Here is a 15,344-nt window from a genome sequence, read left to right as displayed (position 1 = left end):
ATCACCTCACTTGACCATGGTTGACCATGGTCACTTCAAGTATACCATGGTCAATCATGCTTTAGCATGGGTGAGCATGGTCAGCCATGGTCATCACCTCACCTGACCATGGTCACTTCAAGTATACCATGGTCAACCATGCTTTAGCATGTGTGAGCATGGTCAGCCATGGTCATCACCTCACCTGACCATGGTTGACCATGGTTACTTCAAGTATACCATGGTCAACCATGCTTTAGCATGGCTGAGCATGGTCAGCCATGGTCATCACCTCACCTGACCATGGGAGACAGGCTTAATTGCCTACAGGCTGGATACAGTAGGAGATCAAAATGGCAGCCTGCATGAGCAAAATGGATGGCACACATGTGCTGAGATTGTTTCCGTTCTTACATCTAACATTTGCAGAATAAATGCAAGAGTTTCAATTGAAAGACTTATCAGTTATTGAGGAACCCACTGGAGGTGAAGTTGGTATGGAAACATCCCAAACAACTGTTAAGCTTAAGCAGTGAGTAAAAACTGTAGACTTCAAGCAAGTTAGAGCTAGCTGTGGTATTTCTGTCATGACATGACTTTTGAGTATTGTGCACAAAAACGCGAGCTGCATGCATGCATTATCTGTTCGACAAGCTACAGCTGACTCTTCATGGAAACACCAGATAGAGATCAAGACATGATAACATGGATAATAATGACTCTAGAACATCTCATGCCACAAATTGATGGCTCCAGTCAGTCGTGAGCACGCTCAAACGCTGCTCTGTGTGAAAGTAAATATGCATAACAACCAGTGCGCGTAATGCTCCGTGGCCAATTATGCATACTAATTAGCTCATGACATTCCCCTGTTTGAAGAGCTCCCATTTCTTTGTTTTAACACAAAAAATTACGAAACTTTCAAATTATCATGCCAACCCAATGAACTAGCACGTTGCGAAAAAAGAAGTAGATCCAAGTTTATTTGGATGAATAAATAGCGTGTGTTTTGAACTAGCACATTTCAGTACAAATGTCGGAAAAACACAGTATTAAATTCCATTTTTCTGCGGTAATTGAAATAACACATTCGTATAATTCAAAAATCTGACCGATACAAAGGTTTTGAATACAAATACCTCGAAAAATCCGTACGAATTGGCGTAAATCGACCAGGAGGTATAGACACTTTTTTGGGAAGGTAAAATGAGGTTCGAGAACAATCAGCCCATGACATTTCCCTGTTTGAAGAGCTCTAATTTCTTTATTTTAACACGAAAAATTATCACTCTCTCAAATTAGCATTCCAAACTAGTGAACTTGCATGTCACAAAAAAGAAGGAAATCAAAGATTATTTAGATGAAAAATAAACGTGTGTTTTGAACTAAACAATTTCAGTAAAAAGTTGGGAAAAAAACCATCATACTTAAACTTAATTTTGTATTTGTAATTTAAATAACACAATCGTAAAAATCACAAATATGAAAGATAAAACGGTTTTGTACACAAATGCCACAAAAATGTTGTACAAATTGACGTAAATCACCCGGGAGGTAGACAGTTATCGGCGAAGATGAAATGAGCTTTGAAAATATTCAGGTTTTTAAAACTTTTTGTTTACTTATTTATGTTGTGGCGAACTTAAACGCGTATCACACTGTACACCACTTGCATAGCGCGAGCGTCACGCAAAGGTAACCGCGCGCCGGCGCGGTATTTGTGTTAGGGCGCGTACAACCCGAATGTTGATTGATAGGTGACGCAAAAAATACCACGAGAAAGGCCTGCAATTCGGTAAAATTCGCATTTTTCCATCATTTTTAAGAACAATTTAGACACTTAATCTAAATAACACATACCTATAAATATACCAAACGAAGCGGAATTATGTGAACTACGTGAAAATGAAGTCAAAAAGTTCATGATTAGGTAAATCGGAGGGAGGTAGACGAATGTCGCCTAAGGTTTTCAATTTGGAAAAATTGAACAAAAAGTTAGTGTCATTTAAATGATCAAAAACAACAAAAATAAAGCAAACTTGGTCTCGTTTTTTGTCACAGAATTAAATGTACATGTCTCCTTAGCAATTTGGAAGCAATTTTGAAATGTTTTTCAGATAACAGATGACAGTATATACCTTATCTTTCAGGTCAGCCAGTGCTGAGCGTGTTTTTGTCTAAATTATTGTACACGGATTGCGAGCGAGAAACCATGAGATTCTTCGAGATCCTCATTTCACAACTAGCCGATTCAGCTCATTAGCGACCATGCTCACGACTGACTGGCTCTGTCAATGATACATATTAATATTATTATTCTATGCTAATCATGATATGATTGTGTATGTGTAGTATAACTAGTGAAGCAGGCCGGTTTACAGTTAACATGGTTAAAGCCCCACCTGATGATGTAATTAACCCCAAAATAAATGTTACTAGTGTTTTATGGTTTTGAAATAGTAATTACAGTGTACTGTGTTTACTTTGTGTGAACCTGGTAGTAAAGGGTATTCTGTCCCTAGGCCATCAGTAAGGTTGGTGCATACGTTGGTCATAACATGGTTGACCATGGTCACTTTAGATAGACCATGGTTGACCATGGTCTCTGGCCGTGGTGCCATTTTGACCATGGTTGACCATGTTTTTGAAAAATGGCACCACTGCCAACCATGGTTAAACATGAACAGTTTTGACCATGGTTGACCATGGTCAAAAGTTAACCATGCTTGACCATGGTCAAATATGGACAATTTGACCATGGTCAACCATGGTTAAACATGATCATATTGACTATGGTTGACCGTGTTTTTGAAAAATGGCACCACTGCCAACCATGGTTAAACATGAACAGTTTTGACCATGGTTGACCATGGTCAAAAGTTAACCATGCTTGACCATGGTCAAATATGGACAATTTGACCATGGTCAACCATGGTTAAACATGATCATATTGACTATGGTTGACCGTGTTTTTGAAAAATGGCACCACTGCCAACCATGGTAGACCATGGTCAAACATGCAAAGTTTTGACCATGGTTGACCATGGTCACTTTGGATAGACCATGGTCATTTTGGATAGACCATGGTCAAAAGGTTAACCATGGTTGACCATGGTCTCTGGCCGTGGTGCCATTTTTCAAAAACATGGTTGACCATAGTTGACCATGGTCAAAAACATGGTTGACCATGGTCAAACATGCAAATTTTGACCATGGTTGACCATGGTCACTTTAGATAGACCATGGTTGACCATGGTCTCTGGCCGTGGTGCCATTTTTCAAAAACATGGTTGACCATGGTTGACCATGGTCAAAAACATGGTTGACCATGGTCAAAATCATGGTTGACCATGGTCAAAAACATGGTTGACCATGGTCAAAACCCTGGTTGTTGAACTATGGTTGACAATGGTTCAACCATGGTCAAACATGCTAAGTTTTAACCATGGTTGACCATGGTCACTTTAGATAGAACATGGTCAAAAGGTTAACCATGGTTGACCATGGTCTCTGGCCGTGGTGCCATTTTTCAAAGCATGGTTGACCATGGTTTGACCATGGTCAAAACCCATGGTTGAACCATGGTTGACCATGGTTAACCATAGTTCAACCATGCTTTTTTCGCATAGGGAGTGGCGTCCTTGTATCGTAAAGTAATTGACTTTATGATGGAAAGATGTTACCCAGATGCGATTTCTCCCCAAACCATCCCTAATGTCGACAACGTTCTGCAAGGTGTGGGGAAATTTGCATTGCAAGATCTTTGTGGCCACAAAGTTACGATAAAAGAAGTCCCTACTGACTATTTGCAAGTATCACAACGTTTAGGATTTTGTTCAACTCAGAAAAAACGTGAGGGTTTTAAGCAAAAAGAATTCCTGACATTTCCCATACACAAAAGTTTTCAAGAGTTTTGTGCTGCTGCGTATCTTGCCGATATAGCGGATACAAATCAAGTTGAGTTCTTATCAGCCATAAAACAGGTTGCTGGCAATAAGAACTTACTACAATTTTGTTGTGGTCTTAGCTTGACAGCTGCTTCAACCATACTGAAGCACCTAGTACGCGAAACGGCAGTTGACGTAAGAATTGACGACACATGCATATTTGGTGCAGGTCCACGTGTTGTTAATCCCTGGAAACTTCCTCTCCTTCTTTTGTTTGAGGCTGAGTCGCAGATGTCAGAGGACTCTGTGCAAACTAGTCCACATTTACATGCCCTTCTCAGCCCCTTGGTTGAGAGGATACGGATGAATTATGGAAATTGGCCTGTCAACAAGGAAATATCTTCCCTCATTCACTACTTCATCTCCAAAAATGATGCAAATTCTTGGCTATCTAATGTCAAGTTTGTTGTCATCAATTTTGAGACAAAAATTGATATTGACCCTTCACTAGCTCGAGAACAAACAAACCTTGTACAGTCCCTGCCAAATCTTAGCAGATTGAATCTGAATTCATCTTCTCCAGATTCACAAGTTTCTTGTTCACAGATTCTACGTAACCTGAAGTTAGCAAATTGTCAGAAGGGTCAAGAGAGAAGACAATGTACACCTATTAGGATCATCTTTTCACAGTTTCAACTACCCGAGCTTGATTTACTTATTTTCCTTTCCAACCAGATAATACCATTTTCGGTGACCCTGGATACAGTATCATTAGTTGAAGAAACAGAAAGAAGTTCAAAGTTTGGCGTCACCTCGTCCAATAAACCCACTGTCCGTGTTAGGGTGGGGAGAAGTCAATCACTTGATACTGTTTTAAAATCAGTTGATCCATCCTTGGGTAGCACATATGTAGGATATAAGCACGGGGACATATCTGAGACTGCGGGAGTGGCTTTGCCACAAGTGACAATTGCCTCGGTGAAAGAGTTGGTTGTCCAAAACAGTGCAAGTATTAGACATCGATCACTTGAACCATCTTTGAGTAGGATACTTTCTAGAGCAAAGACGCCTATTGAACTATCAATGAATTGGGGTACTGAGCCTACTTTTCAAATATCCACATCAAACCCAATACTCAAACTAGAACAGAAATATGCACAACGTCTTGAAGCTCTACAACAAGCCCTTTCATTTGACTGTTTCTATTCGTTTCCCTTACCAAAAAACATTCTAACAAAGCTTTTGCTATCCGGATGTGCTTTGAACCTACAGGCATTTACAAAAATGTGCAGCAGTCAAGATCTCCTCTCTGAGATAACTCTAAAAAATGTGTATGTTTCTGGGAACGTAACGAAAAAATGCGTGAATGAAAATGTCAAAAAATGTAGTCTCGAAGGTGTGGTGTTTCGTGGCAATTTGGCAAATCTTGTCCAACAATTTCCCGAACTTAGAGAGTATCACCTGACTGATGTTAATTTGCAGGATGAAATTGGGGGAAAGGATGTGATGCTGACGTCGCTTCGGAATGTAACGATTTCCAGATGTATACCTGGTAGTAAAATAACTGCACTACTACGTGGTTCCACAGGAAAGCTGCAACATCTTGTTCTGAAGTATACTTACATTAGTTTCGATGACATAACAGCACTAGCTCAGTCATTACAATACACGCCGTCACTACAGCATCTTAACCTGACTGAGAATTACATTGGTTTAGATGGGTCATCAGCACTAGCTCGGTCATTCAAACACACCCAGCACTACAGCATCTTAATCTGACTAGGAATAGCATTGATTCAGATGGGGCGTCAGCACTGGCTCAGTCATTACAACACACTCCAGAACTACAGTATCTTAACCTGGCTGGGAATATGATTGGTTCAGATGGGACATCAGCACTGGCTCAGTCATTCAAACACACTTCACCACTGCAACATCTTAACCTGGCTGATAATATGATTGGTTCAGAAGGGGCATCGACACTAGCTCAGTCATTCAAACACACCCCAGCACTACAGCATCTTAACTTGGCTGGGAATAGCATTGGTCCAGATGGAGCATCAGCACTGGCTCAGTCATTTCAACATACAACGGCACTACAGCATCTTAACCTTGCTTGGAATAGGATTGGTCCAGATGGAGCATCAGCACTGGCTCTGTCATTCCAGTACACCCCATTACTACAGCATCTAAACCTGACTGGGAATATGATTGGTTTCGATGGGGCATCAGCACTGGCTCAGTCATTCCAGCACACCCCATTACTACAGCATCTTAACCTGGCTGGGAATAGGATTGGTTCAGATGGGGCATCAGCACTAGCTCGGTCATTCCAACACACTCCAGCACTGCATCATCTTGAACTGACTAGGAATAGTATTGGTTCTGATGGGGTATCAACAATTAAAGAATTTCTGGCACACCTTGAGAGACTAAAAATATTATTTTGATACAAACAATAACTATGAATGTTTCCCATTATTATAGCGTTCTACAGAAAGATAGCTACTAGATTTGAAAGAGTAGATGGTTTGTTTTTATCATCTAACAAACTCTAATCATTCTGTGACATAAGGCATTTTTAAGATTAATATTATGTAGATTTATTATTGATTGGCTAGAAATCGATCGCTAGATCGCCAAGTATTACTATTATTGACGCAGATAAAGAAAGTGGTATAGTGCGTCGATAATGTACATTGTATTATAGATACAGCACCTTGATCTTACACGGGTTCCTTTATATAAATCATTTCTCAAGCAGTTGAATATATCACAATTTTGACTTTTGATTTCAAAATCTTTACTTATAAAATGCAGTAAAATATATCCACAGCAAACAGCAAGGCCCCGCTAATTAGTGTATTGCATTTCGAGTTGGTGTATTGGAAACAAAACCTGCGTTTTACCTGACAACAAATCGAATTTTCTATAATGGCAACACCATATGTGGTACTGATCATGCGCAAATCGTAGAATAGAAACTCTGCGGCAAGCTCTGTGGTATCTCATATCGTGTAAATGGTATGCTTAGCCTGAGTCGCTCGGCCTATCTCGAACAAAATCGACATGCGTAGCTTTTGAAAAAAAAGAGAGGATTCGCCGTACTATCACGTCAATTTTCGACACGAAGATATAGGTATGATGACGCTGTGTGACGTTGGTATTTATTCGCGACATCTTCAACATGTACTGCTCCTGGATGACTATGACTTGTTTATGGCTAAGAAGTGCTATTTATGGCATTTCTTCCGTAATGCTCCCGAAGCATCACATACTGTTTAAGGAACCTCACATTTTGAACTTAAACCACATATTCCATCGTCAATTCAATTCAATCAGTCATGGATGACTTGATATATTGTTTGTTTGTTTGTTTGTTTACCCAGGTTGGTCCGTGACGAACACATGCTAATCCATGGAAAACCATGGACCGTTCCAAGCTCATACAAATGCACAAGCCTGGATAGCCAGTGTAGGCTAATATATGCATGCTGGCCTGTTAGATAGCTTTGATAAACAAAGCAAGAAATGGAAGAAAATAGCTAGAAAAAGAGAAAGAGAGAAGGCCACTCCCAAACACAATTGTACAATTTTACTCTTAGCCCTTACTTCGTGAGAAAGGAAACTGGAATTCCAATCTCAGGCCCCGATGCAAAGGCTTTATGTTATATTAAAATTGAACAATGACACTGAGTAATATATCTCTTGTGAACATATAGAGAACTTTCAAGAACCGGTAGTTCAGTGGCAACTTAGATTTTAAACTTGTGTAAATAGCTACCGGTATGTACTGCAGCATGTATAATACCGAAGATCAAGACTGTTTTGTATCTGTACGTATCAAGTAAGGACATTGAATAAAAAGAATATATCGTCCCACGAGTGCAAGAAAATCGCATGTCTAATGGCTGCTTCGTGCTAGATTTTGACACATTTACTGCATTTGCAGAGTAATAAAAAAAAACCTGGACGCTATGTTTGTCTCGTGAGGTTAAGCTTTTTTTTTATCAGGTAACAGTATGCTTCGACTATATTTATAAATACGCTGTTATAAATACGCACATGACCACTTTCGCGCTGCCATAACAGCTTGTAGACTAAGTCACGAAGTGACGTACTACATAGCGGATGGTCTTCATACACGAGACTACTGTGTAGCAAAATTGTCTATCTGGTTTACTTTGTGATTTATGTTCTAAACGTGTTCGTCGTTGAATACTTTTTCTGTCGTCAAATACTTTCAATTTTTTTTTTATAACATATTACAAATTTGGAATCCCCTCATTTGTAATAATCTTGCGATTCAATTAATACTTAAATTTGATGATATTTATCTACAGAGTTCCTATCATTTTCTGTATAGTGGTTAATGCAGGAGGATTAGGTCCGCTTGGTATGTCGTGCCCATGAGTCACATGCGTATTTATAAAAACGTATTTATAAATATACTCGAAGCATACTGATAAAGTTGCTCATGATGTTAAATAGCAAAAGGCAGCTATTGCATATACGACACACACCGTGCAATCAGTCACATAACCATGTGCTTTTAATTAGAAATAATTATTCTTGTACTTACGAATTGTATAACATTAACAGGGACTATCTCATATGTTGTACATTCACCGCTTGAGACTCTAGTACTACTGGTCGAACCAACTTGTCATAGTCCTTTGTTAGGAAGTTAATAAGTGGTCCGGTGTCGGCTGTTATTTCTGAAAAGAAAAAAAAAAGAGGAGATAAATCTTTTGTTATGTGAAGCAAAATTAATTGATGATGTAATTTGTAAAAAAAATGATATAAGTGATATAAAAAAAATCTTTCATTATATATTTTGAAAGCACGGATATCTTTTCAACAAACAATTGAAATGTTGTGTGATAAGTTACCCAGCAAACACAAAACGTTTTCGACATAATTCGCAAAAGGTTATAAAAAGTTGTCAGAAAACGTTTAAATCTCGAGTTATATAAAGGGTATATTAAGGGTATAAAACGTTTTCATAACATTAACAATTATTTTTTTATAATCTACTCCTCATCAAACAAAAAATGTTTCAGAGAAAACGTTTAAATGTCGGGTTATATAAAGAGTATAAAACGTTTTAATAACATTCCAAAAACATTTTGAAAACTTGATACAAAACATTTTAAACAGAATGTTATTTTGGGGTTGAAAAAATATTTTGCGAAAAATGTTTGCCCGAAATATTTGCAATAACGTTTTAAAAACGTTTTCATGAACTTTATATAACCCGACATTTAAATGTTTTTAAAACGTTTTGAAAAAAACCCCAAAAAACATTTTAAGAACATTTCTGTGTTTCTGAGTGCAAATATTTTAACATAATGTTATTTAAGTGTTGACAAAATATTTGGCAAAAATGTTTGCAAAAATAGTTTACAATAACATTTTTGAAAACATTTTAAAAATATTGTTGTAGTGTGTTTTCATACAAAACGTTTTAAAACGTTTTCATGACCTTTATATAACCCGACATTTTAATGTTATTAAAACGTTTTTATGTAAACCAAAAGCCAAAATATAACTTATTAAAAACGTTTTTAAAACGTTTTGTGTGTTTGCTGGGTACAAGTGAAACATAATAGTTCTGTAACTGCATAAAACAAATCTTGTTTGAGAACACCCAGGTTCTGGAAAGCGTACGTTGATGCGTCGTTTGCCGGTTTAACAAGAGCTGTTAAGTTGAAATATTTCATCAAACCCATGCTTATTTAGCATGTTACCTCCCTTATGGTAAAATGTATTGATATTGTAATTTGTATCAATAAATGCAATAAGTTGAGTAATGCTTTGTTGTATAAGTTTACTTGATTAATTCGGGAACTGCAGTTTCCTTTTGTGGGGTTACACCCAGGTTATGGAAAGCGTGTTATAGAAAGCGTATTATATGTGGGGTAACACCCAGGTTATGGGGAGCGTATTATTACACCCAGGTTATGGAAAGCGTATTATGCTGTTAGTTGAAATATTTCATCGAATCCATACTTATTTAGCATTTTAGCTTTCTTATAATCAAATGTATTTTCCTTGTTATGGAAAGCTTACTATGATGCGTTGTTTACATAATGTAATACCGTATAGTTAGATTGATTAAGAACTTCGCCAAACCCGTATGTTTTTTTCTCTCTCATGATACAACTTATTTGCAGTATCACTTTTATCATCAATCCAATATTTTTGTGTGTGTTCAATGTATAAAGTGTTAAGTTTACTTGACTAATTCTGTATGCAGGGAAAAAACCCGTGTGTGGTGACACCCTTGTTATGGAAAGCGTACTATGATACGTCGTTTGCATAGATGTAACTGTAACAGATAGCCGTACAAATAAATTGAGAACGTTATGAAATCTGTGTTTATTTAGCGTTTTTATCTCGCGTGTGACAAAATTCATAGCGTCGTTTACATAAATAAATAAGTTTATATGCGTTTTCTTGTAATAAGTCAAGTGTTCTGTACTAGTTCTAAAACTACAGGTAATAGTGTGTTACACCATGGTAATGGCATCATACATTGATCGCTCGTTGTGGAAGATGTAACAGAGAGTCGTTAAGTGATTACAATTTTTTATCAAATGTGTTTATTTAGCATAATTATCTATCTTATGACGTCTAAAAGTGTAAGATTAATTATGAACCACGTTCATCGGCTTTCAATTTAATTTAAATATGAACATGATGAATATGAATAATCATTATAGTGACGAATTAGTATTGATTAAAATCATTTTTCTCAACTGTCAATTAACTACGAATAATTATATGATTATGATTTATTATCTGGCAATCACTTTTCCATTTGAAATCAATAAAATTATTCTCTGATTACAGACTAAGCATTCGTTAATAAAAACAAAATACGCAAATAGCAAAGTGATAGTTCACGGAAAAACTGTATTTGAAATGAATGATTAAGACATAAATCGTGTTAATTAATACATGCCGCAATCAAACTCATAGACATAAAGTTACTACAGTGAGACAAAAAAGTTCCAAGGCACGTTTTCCTTTTATAGGCTACTTGAAAAGAATTTAATAAGGTGCAAGTTCATCATCAACCTGTCGCATTAGGTGCAATGTAAAAGCAAAACAAAAAGTACTATACGGATGTGTTATTTTCGGTGACCTAGTAAATAGAGAAGCTTCCAATTATTAACGAGTGGATAGCGCTTTAAGGGTCAAGTAGAACCAGTATTTGCACAAATTTCGTTAATATTTCACTCACATTTCCCAGACACTTGTAGTTTGTACCACAGTGGACAGTGCGTCAATACAACACAGTAATTAACAGTTTACATGGCTAGATTTACTATCCTAGCATATATACCGACCAGTAAAAGTGATGCCGATCGAATTAGTAGTAGGGGTGCACTCATCACCAGATCACCTGTGTATGTCTGCAATCATAGATTGAATAAAATACTGCTCTTTTCAAAGATACTAATCTTACAGGTAATCAGCATGATATGAATATTCTATAGAATTACGTTCCAAGTCTTTATTCCTGTTCTTTGACATCTATGGTTCATTGCAGAGGTACCGCGTGAATAGTAGGCCTAATAGTGCAGTGCGATATATTCAAAAATTGTTGAAAACTACTGGTATGGTAGTTAATCCGTATACATCATCACTTCTAACGCAAATCGTTATTACATAATAGAGAGCTTGCGAAATGACGTTACTTTAACTTTAACTTTAACTTTAACGTCTAGAGGATTATAGAGGATTATGTCTTCAAAACCAAGGTGGTTTTGAATACATAATCCTCTATAATCCTCTAGACGTTAAAGTTAAAGTTAAAGTAACGTCATTTCGCAAGCTCTCTAATGTCAAAGATACCTCAACACGAATAAGATTTTAGCAAAATGAGTCGGATGTCGGGAATATTGATTTTCAGATATAGCCAATAATGTCAAATTCCTTCCTAGTCAACTATTGTATTTTATTGTTCTCCCAATATTGAAATGGTCATGTTTCTGGAACCATAAGTCTAAGTATGATTTAGTTTTTAGCAAAATAAAGCTCTGAGAATGGATCATCTAATCATGGTAATGATATTGAAAATTAAATTGTGATTTTGATTGACATCAATGTCAATGTCACGATGACCACAAGAAACGACTATAAAAGAGCTACTCGGGAAAGCTGTGTCATCTAACAGTCTGTTCAGAATGTATGAACAGGCGCAAGGTCAAACTTTGGAATAAATGTAATACGACAGGCGTTACATAATCATATTATCACACATTTCTTTGTAACCACTGAACTGAATCGATAGCAATTTGCACTGATGTGTAGGAAACAGATTGTGCTATAAGCTTCGTTTTCAATTTTGTGATTCAATTGTGTACTTTTAGAGTTATAACAAAATAAAAGCATCCGATTAATTTTATTGGGACACACTTTAATATGAATGGTATAGCGGTCGAATTAACCGTACATTTTCAGCATTTACATCGTGTATCTTTATGGGTATCTAATCTAGATTTATATAAACCAAAGGTGAAGCAACGAGTAAGCTTAAACTGTTATTGCTATGCCCTATTCACGTACTAATAATACAAATAATTCATATGTATATTCTCATTCAATACTTGCAAAATATTCAATCACTCTTTACGTTAACCCGGGGACGTTAACGCAACGAGCACAATGCGTGTATCATTTTTGAGCGTATTACAATATGTTTCTTAATTCCAAAAACAATGAATATAATACTAAACTTGTTAATATCTATCAATAACTTAAGGGATCTAAAATGAGCGTTTATTGCGTTTCGACAGTATTTTTTGTGGGACATGAGAGCACCTCAGACCTATCGAATTGCATTCTGAATACGAAGCATGTCTTTCTGATATCAAATAATTTTCATTTCTTGAAATTCACAATATAATACAAATTTTACGACAAATTATAAAAATTCGATATTTTTCAAATTTTTGATATATAACAGTCCTCGAAGTAAATTATATAAATCTAATGACATATTCTTAAAGTGTATGTAGCAGGGAGGAAAAGCCGATGGTCAATTGAACATTTTGACCTTTCATATTGAAGATATGGATTTTTTTTCCCAAAAAGACCTAATTTTTTGGGTGTTTTGGGAAAAAAATCCATATCTTCAATACGAAAGGTCAAAATTTTCAATTGATCGTCGGCTTTTCATCCCTACATACACTTTAAGTATAAATCATCAGATTTATAAAGTTTACTTCAAGTACTGTTAAATATCAAAAATATCAATTTTAATGATTTGCCATAAAATGTGTATTAAATTGCGAATTTCAAAAATCAAAATTATTTGATATCAGAATGACATTCTTCGTATTCAGAATGGAATTCGATATGTCTGATGTGCTCTAATGTCCCACAATAAATACTGTCCAAACGTTCATACCCCAGCCCTTAACCAACTTCAAGAAAATTGAACACAAACTTAAAATAAGTTAAACCGATCAACATCACCTTAAAAGTAGATTTTCTATAGTCCATTTTACATTCCACGTTACAAAGTTGATGACTGTTGCGTAACCAAGTCACGACTTCTTCCTGTCAAGGATTCCATAGATTAGCCTATACCTCCGGGAACATTGTAAACAAACTACTGTTATCTAGGGGGTGAATTACCATGTAATAGCTCTTTCACGAGGATTCCATCGATCCCCAAACATCAGGAAGAAATGCAGCTGTCGGTCTGTATTTACTGTTGTATTTGATTTTTTTAAGGTAAAAATCGGGTTTCCGTGAAGCAAAATTACCTGTCGGCTGCATTTGATATTTTCAAAAAGGCGAGATGAAATTAGGTCAATAGTATCAATAGTATTGTGTTTGTCTGAAATTGTTGCTGTATTATATATGAAAATATTAATAAAACGCGCATATTGTCGTTGTTATGAAGATATTTCTGTTAGGCTTTCTCGTCATATCCAATTATAGGCAAAAACATGTATTTAAAAAGCGTAGTTTCAATCGAAACAATTGACCTATTTTTTGTTGTTAAATCAAATCAAAATATATTTTTTAAAGACACACATGCATCAAATATGAAAACGCTCCGGGTATAAGCATCCTTGTAAGTGTGTTATATCTGAATCAAGAGATATCATCCTATATATGAATATAAATGTATTTATTGAAAAATGTCCATTGAAATACGGTATTGTACGAGTATATCCGCATTAGAACTAAATTAATTAAACATTTTTGTCATAATGCCAATTTATATATACATGCCTTTTGCTGATGATGAATGTCAGAGGGTCTTTAATATTTAATAAGTCAACCGTGTTTCAACCTTGATTGAATGATTTTCCACCAATTACATATCAAGTATCTTTTTTATTAACCCCATGAGAACTACCTGCCGATTGGCCAAAAAGAAGTTTTCATTATCAATTGGACCAATCAGCAACATTGTTGGAGTAATTTCACCACACAAATAAATTGGGGTGAATTATTTGCAAAGCTCCATTCTGATTGGTGATTAAAGTGAAGATATCATGTAATTGATCAATCAGGGGCAACGTTAAATCGGCAGGTAGTGCTCAGGGGGTTAAATAATTATATTCCAAAATAACATGATACGGACTTTTATCTGATCAATTATGCAATAAACCTCCAAGGCATTATTAATGTCTGTTGAATATCTGATGCATTTAATTACTGCATCTCTCATGACAAACATGAAAGAGTGCAAGAACACTATATGTTACCTAACATCATATAAGTTTACCAATTATACGCTATACTTGAATAAATCAGCTAATTATTTATTGACTTTTTAATACATAATTAATTTACTCGTATTATATTTCTCAATGTTGTATGATTATGTGGGTATCACTGAACTCAGAATTCGTTTACAATCCAAAAAGTGATTTTGATCAAGCTCATAGGAGTAAACTAAAAATATAACCTTTCTCTTTCATTCATTTTTAATTCATGATATTCAACATTTGTCCTTCATCATTTACAAGCTGACTTGGTGTGCATAACAGACACCAAAGTAGACCTTATCCTTCCCTATTTGCTGCCGAAAACGTCTTAAGGCGGGTTAGAAGGAAGCATAATCTAGCGGTGTTTGCAATAAAAGATTGAGACAAATAAAGCTGACACATAAGTGGAATGGTATGGGTTCTATAATGAAGATCCCAAGGCTTGATTGATGTAAGGGGTGTCATTTCCGCCCATGTGTATTTTTCTCGGGAGGAAAGCGCCCAAAACTTTAGTTTTGACATCGGCAGACATACATGTATAGATACAAATGCGATTATTGGCTTACTTAAGGGATCTAGAATGAGCGTTTATGGCGTTTCGACAGTATTTTTGTGGGACATGAGAGCAGACGTATCGAATTAAAATTTGATATTTTTCAAATTTTTGATATATAGCAGTCCTCGAAATAAATTTTATATATAATGATATATTCTTAAAGTGTATGTAGCTGGGAGGAAA

The 15,344-nt window shown here is 36.0% G+C and overlaps 1 protein-coding gene across 2 annotated transcripts in view; it reads right to left on the bottom strand.

Annotated features, from left to right (window-relative positions):
• LOC140171575 (neuronal acetylcholine receptor subunit alpha-3-like) overlaps positions 1 to 15,344 on the bottom strand; it is a 363,639-nt gene that overhangs the window by 164,847 nt on the left and 183,448 nt on the right. For both annotated transcript variants that reach the window (XM_072194851.1, XM_072194850.1), the window contains exon 2: positions 8,449 to 8,584. The gene's annotated coding sequence lies outside the window, so the exon portion shown is untranslated. The remainder of the gene's footprint in view (positions 1 to 8,448; positions 8,585 to 15,344) is intronic.

The sequence above is a fragment of the Amphiura filiformis genome, chromosome 15 (genome assembly GCF_039555335.1).
Source record: "Amphiura filiformis chromosome 15, Afil_fr2py, whole genome shotgun sequence".
Lineage (NCBI taxonomy): Eukaryota > Metazoa > Echinodermata > Ophiuroidea > Amphilepidida > Amphiuridae > Amphiura > Amphiura filiformis.
The sequence above is the reverse complement of the archived record's forward strand: the minus strand, read 5'-3'. Positions and strand labels throughout refer to the sequence as shown.